A 6,000-nucleotide genomic window follows, 5' to 3' on the forward strand; every position below is an offset into this window, starting at 1 on the left:
TGTGGGAGTGAGTGACTGAGTGTGTGGGAGTGAGAGTAAGTGTAAGTGTGTGTGGAAGTGAGTGTCTGTGTGGGAGTGAGTGAGTGTGTATGGGAGCAAGAGTGTGTGTGTGGATATGAGTGAGTGTGTGGGAGCGAGAGTAAGTGTGAGTGGCAGTGAGTGAGTGTGTGGGAGCGAGAGTAAGTGTGTGTGGGAGTGAGTGAGTTTGGGTGTGTGAGAATAAGTGTGTGTTGGAGTGAGTGAGTGAGTGAGTGTATGGGAGTGAGAGTATATGTGTGGGAGTGAGTGAATGTGTGAGAGTAAGACTGTGTGTGTGTGTGTGTGTGTGTGTGTGGGAGGGAGTGAGTGTGTGGGAGTGAGAGTGTGTGTTTGGTAGTGAGTGAGTGTGAGGCAGTGAGAATGTGTTTGTGCGAGTGAGTGAGTGACTGTGTGGGAGCGAGAGTAAGTGTGTGTGGGAGTGAGTGTGTGTGAGAATAAGTGTGTGTGGGAGTGAGTGAGTGAGTGTATGGGAGCGAGAGTATATGTGTGGGAGTGAGTGAGTGTGTGAGAGTAAGACTGTGTGTGTGGGAGGGAGTGAGTGAGTGTTTGGGAGTGAGAGGGTGTGTGTATGGAAGTGTGTGTGTGTGTGTGGGAGTGAGAGTAGGTTTGTGTGGGAGTGAGTGAGTGTGTGGGAGCGAGATTAAGTACATGTGGGAGTGAGTGTATCTGTGTGGGAGTGAGTGAGTGAGTGTGTGCGAGTGACAGTAAGTATGTGTGGGAGTGAGGGTGTGTTTGGCAGTGAGTGAGTGTGTGGGAGTGAGAGAGTGTGTGTGGGAGCAAGTGAGTGTGTGGGAGCGAGAGTGAAAGTGTGGCAGCGAGAGTGTGTGTGGGAGCAAGTGAGTGTGTGGGAGCGAGAGTGTAAGTGTGGCAGCGAGAGTGTGTGTGGGAGGAAGTGAGTGAGTGGGAGTGACAGTGTCTGTATGGGAGTGAGTGAATAAGTGTGTGGGAGTGACAGTGTGTGTGGGAGTGAGTGAGTGAGTGTGTGGGAGTGAGTCGAAGTGCGTGTGGGAGTGAGACCAAGTGTGTGTGGGAGCGAGACCAAGTGTGTGTGGGAGCGAGAGTGTATGTGTGGGAGTGAGTGAGTGAGCGTGTGGGAGTGAGTGAATGAGTGTGTGGGAGGGAGTGAGTGAGTGTGTGGGAGGGAGTGAGTGAGTGTGTGGGATTGAGTGAGTGTGTGGAAGTGACAGTGTCTGTGTGGGAGTGAGTGAGTGAGCGTGTGGGAGTGAGTGAATGAGTGTGTGGGAGTGAGTGTGTGGGAGTGAGACCAAGTGTGTGTGGGAGCGAGTGTGTGTGAGAATAAGTGTGTGTGGGAGTGAGTGAGTATGTGAGAGTAAGACTGTGTGTGTGGGAGGGAGTGAGTGAGTGTGTGGGACTGAGTGAGTGTGTGGGAGTGACAGTGTCTGTGTGGGAGTGAGTGAGTGAGCGTGTGGGAGTGAGTGAATGAGTGTGTGGGAGTGAGTGTGTGGGAGTGAGACCAAGTGTGTGTGGGAGCGAGTGTGTGTGAGAATAAGTGTGTGTGGGAGTGAGTGAGTATGTGAGAGTAAGACTGTGTGTGTGGGAGGGAGTGAGTGAGTGTTTGGGAGTGAGAGGGTGTGTGTATGGAAGTGTGTGTGCGTGTGGGAGTGAGAGTAGGTTTGTGTGGGAGTGAGTGAGTGAGTGTGTGGGAGTGAGGTTAAATATGTGTGGGAGCGAGTGTATCTGTGTGGGAGTGAGTGAGTGAGTATGTGCGAGTGACAGTAAGTATGTGTGGGAGTGAGGGTGTGTTTGGCAGTGAGTGAGTGTGTGGGAGTGAGAGAGTGTGTGTGGGAGTCAGTGAGTGTGTGGGAGCGAGAGTGTAAGTGTGGCAGTGAGAGTGTGTGTGGGAGTAAGTGATTGAGTGGGAGTGACAGTGTCTGTGTGGGAGTGAGTGAGTGAGTGTGTGGGAGTGAGTCGAAGTGTGTGTGGGAGTGAGACCAAGTGTGTGTGGGAGCGAGACCAAGTGTGTGTGGGAGCGAGACCAAGTGTGTGTGGGAGCGAGACCAAGTGTGTGTGGGAGCGAGACCAAGTGTGTGTGGGAGCGAGACCAAGTGTGTGTGGGAGTGAGAGTGTATGTGTGGGAGTGAGTGAGTGAGCATGTGGGAGTAAGTGAGTGTGTGGGAGTGAGTGAGTGTGTGGGAGTGAGTGAGTGTGTGGGATTGAGTGAGTGTGTGGGACTGAGTGAGTGTGTGGGAGTGACAGTGTCTGTGTGGGAGTGAGTGAGTGAGCGTGTGGGAGTGAGTGAATGAGTGTGTGGGAGTGAGTGTGTGGGAGTGAGACCAAGTGTGTGTGGGAGCGAGTGTGTGTGAGAATAAGTGTGTGTGGGAGTGAGTGAGTATGTGAGAGTAAGACTGTGTGTGTGGGAGGGAGTGAGTGAGTGTTTGGGAGTGAGAGGGTGTGTGTATGGAAGTGTGTGTGCGTGTGGGAGTGAGAGTAGGTTTGTGTGGGAGTGAGTGAGTGAGTGTGTGGGAGTGAGGTTAAGTATGTGTGGGAGCGAGTGTATCTGTGTGGGAGTGAGTGAGTGAGTATGTGCGAGTGACAGTAAGTATGTGTGGGAGTGAGGGTGTGTTTGGCAGTGAGTGTGTGTGTGGGAGTGAGAGAGTGTGTGTGGGAGTCAGTGAGTGTGTGGGAGCGAGAGTGTAAGTGTGGCAGTGAGAGTGTGTGTGGGAGTGAGTGAGTGAGTAAGTGTGTGGGAGTGACAGTGTGTGTGGGAGTGAGTGAGTGAGTGTGTGGGAGTGAGTCGAAGTGTGTGTGGGAGCGAGACCAAGTGTGTGTGGGAGTGAGACCAAGTGTGTGTGGGAGCGAGACCAAGTGTGTGTGGGAGTGAGAGTGTATGTGTGGGAGTGAGTGAGTGAGCGTGTGGGAGTGAGTGAATGAGTATGTGGGAGTGAGTGAGTGTGTGGGAGTGAGTGAGTGTGTGGGATTGAGTGAGTGTGTGGGAGTGACAGTGTCTGTGTGGGAATGAGTGAGTGAGCATGTGGGAGTGAGTGAATGAGTGTGTGGGAGTGAGACCAAGTGTGTGGGAGCGAGACCAAGTGTGTGTGGGAGCGAGACCAAGTGTGTGTGGGAGCGAGACCAAGTGTGTGTGGGAGCGAGACCAAGTGTGTGTGGGAGCGAGACCAAGTGTGTGTGGGAGTGAGACCAAGTGTGTGTGGGAGCGAGACCAAGTGTGTGTGGGAGTGAGAGTGTATGTGTGGGAGTGAGTGAGTGAGCGTGTGGGAGTGAGTGAATGAGTGTGTGGGAGTGAGTGAGTGAGTGGGTGGGAGTGAGTGAGTGTGGGAGCGAGTGAGTGTGTGGGATTGAGTGAGTGTGTGGGAGTGACAGTGTCTGTGTGGGAGTGACAGTGTCTGTGTGGGAGTGAGTGAGTGTGTACGGGAGCGAGTGTGTGGGTGTGGGAGTGAGAGTGTGTGGGAGTGAGACAAAGTGTGCGTGGGAGTGATTGAGTGTGTGGGAGTGAGTGAGTGATTGGGAGTAAGAGTGTGTGTGTGTGGGACTGAATGAGTGATTGTGTGGGAGGGAGAGTGAGTGATTGTGTGGGAGGGAGAGTGTGTGTGTGTGAGAGAGAGAGTGTGTGTGTGTGTGGGAGGGAGAATGTGAGTGTGTGTGAGAGGGAGAGTGTTTGTGGGAGCGAGAGTGTGTCTGTGGGAGTGAGTGAGTGAGTGTCTGGGTGCGAGAGTGTGTGTGTGAGAGTAAGAGTAAGAGTGTCTGGGAGTAAGAGTGTGTGTGTGGGAGCGAGTGAGTGAGTGGGAGTAAGTGAGTGAGTGTGTGGGAGTAAGTGAGTGTGTGTGGGAGTGAGAGTGTGTCTGTGGGAATGAGAGTAAGTGTCTGTGGGAGTAAGAGTAAGTGTGTGTGGGAGCAAGACCAAGTGTGTGTGGGAGCGAGAGTGTATGTGGGAGTGAGTGAATGAGTGTGTGGGAGTGAGTGAATGAGTGTGTGGGAGTGAGTGAGTGAGTGTGTGGGATTGAGCGAGTGTGTGGGAGTGACAGTGTCTGTGTGGGAGTGAGTCAGTGTGTACGGGAGCGAGTGTGTGTGTGTGGGAGTGAGAGTGTGTGGGAGTCAGACGAAGTGTGCGTGGGAGTGATTGAGTGTGTGGGAGCAAGAGTGTGTATGTGGGAGTGAGTGAGTGTGTGGGAGTGAGTGAGTGTGTGGGAGTGAGTGAGTGAGTAAGTGGGAGGGAGACGTGAGTGATTGTGTGGGAGGGAGAGTGTGTGTGTGTGGGAGGGAGAATGTGTGTGTGTGGGAGGGAGAGTGTTTGTGGGAGCGAGAGTGTGTCTGTGGGAGTGAGTGAGTGTCTGGGTGCGAGAGTTTGTGTGTGAGAGTAAGAGTAAGTGTGTCTGGGAGTAAGAGTGTGTGTGTGGGAGTGAGTGAGTGTGTGGGAGTAAGTGAGTGAGTGTGTGGGAGTAAGTGAGTGTGTGTGGGAGTGGGAGTGTGAGTGCGGCAGTGAGAGTGTGTGTGTGGCAGTGAGAGTGTGTGTGTGGGAATGAGAGTAAGTGTCTGTGGGAGTAAAAGTAAGTGTGTGTGGGAGTAAGAGTAAATGTGTGGGAGTGAGTGAGTGAGTAACTGAGTGTGTGGGAGTCAGAGTAAATGTGTGTGGGAATGAGTGTGTTTGCGGGAGTAGGAGTGTGTGTATGTGAGTGAGACTGTGTGTGTGGGAGTGAGTGACTGAGTGTGTGGGAGTGAGAGTAAGTGTGAGTGGCAGTGAGTGAATGTGTGGTTGTGAGAGTGTGTGTGTGGGAGTGAGTGTGTGTGTGGGAGGGAGTGAGTGTGTATGGGAGCAAGAGTGTGTGTGTGGCAGTGAGAGTGTGTGTGTGAGAGTGAGTGAGTGCCTGGGAGTGAGAGTAAGTGTATGGGAGTGAGTGAATGAGTGTGTGGGAGTAAGATGTGTGTGTGTGGGACTGAGTGAGCTAGTGTGTGGGAGTCAGAGTAAGTGTGTGTGGGAATGAGAGTATGTTTGTGGGAGTGGGAGTGTGTGTATATGAGTGAGACTGTTTGTGTGGAAGTGAGTGTGTGTGGGAGTGAATGACTGAGTGTGTGGGAGTGAGAGTAAGTGTAAGTGTGAGTGGAAGTGAGCGTGTGGGAGTGAGTGAGTGTGTATGGGAGCGAGAGTGTGTGTGTGGAAGCGAGTGAGTGTGGGGGAGTGAGAGTAAGTGTGTGTGGGAGCGAGAGTCTCTGCGTGGGAGTGAGTGTGTGAGAGCGAGAGTGTGTTTGTGGGAGTGAGTGAGTGAGTGTCTTGGTGCGAGAATGTGTGAGAGAGTAAGAATAAGTGTGTGTGGGTCGAGAGTCTGTTAGAGAGTAAGAGTAAGTGTGTGTGGGTGTGAGTGAGTGAGTGTGTGGGAGTAAGAGTGTGTGTGTGTGTGACTGAGTGAGTGAGAGTGTGGGATTCAAAGTAAGTGTGTGTGGGAATGAGTGTGTTTGCGGGAGTAGAATTGTGTGTGTGTGAGTGAGACTGTGTGTGTGGAAGTGAGTGGGTGTGGGAGTGAGTGACTGAGTGTGTGGGAATGAGAGTAAGTGTAAGTGTGTGTGGAAGTGAGTGTCTGTGTGGGAGTGAGTGAGTGTGTATGGGAGCGAGAGTGTGTAGGAGCGAGAGTGTGTGGGAGCGAGAGTAAGTGTGAGTGGCATTGAGTGACTGTAGGGGAGCAAGAGTAAGTGTGTGTGGGAGCGAGAGTCTCTGTGTGGGAGTGAGTGAGTGTATGCGAGCGAAACTGTGTGTGTGGGAGCGAGTGAGTGAGTGTCTGGGTGCGAGAATGTGTGTAAGAGTAAGAGTAAGTGTGTGTGGGAGTGAGAGTGTGTGTGTGAGAGTAAAAGTAAGTGTGTCTGGGAGTGAGAGTGTGTGTGGGAGTAAGTGAGTGAGTGTGTAGGAGTGAGAGTGAGTGTGTGAGAGAGTGTGTGAGAGAGAGAGTGTGTGTGGGAGTGAGAGTGTGTGTGTGTGAGAGAGAGAGTGTGTGT

This window comes from Carcharodon carcharias, chromosome X (assembly GCF_017639515.1).
Source record: "Carcharodon carcharias isolate sCarCar2 chromosome X, sCarCar2.pri, whole genome shotgun sequence".
Lineage (NCBI taxonomy): Eukaryota > Metazoa > Chordata > Chondrichthyes > Lamniformes > Lamnidae > Carcharodon > Carcharodon carcharias.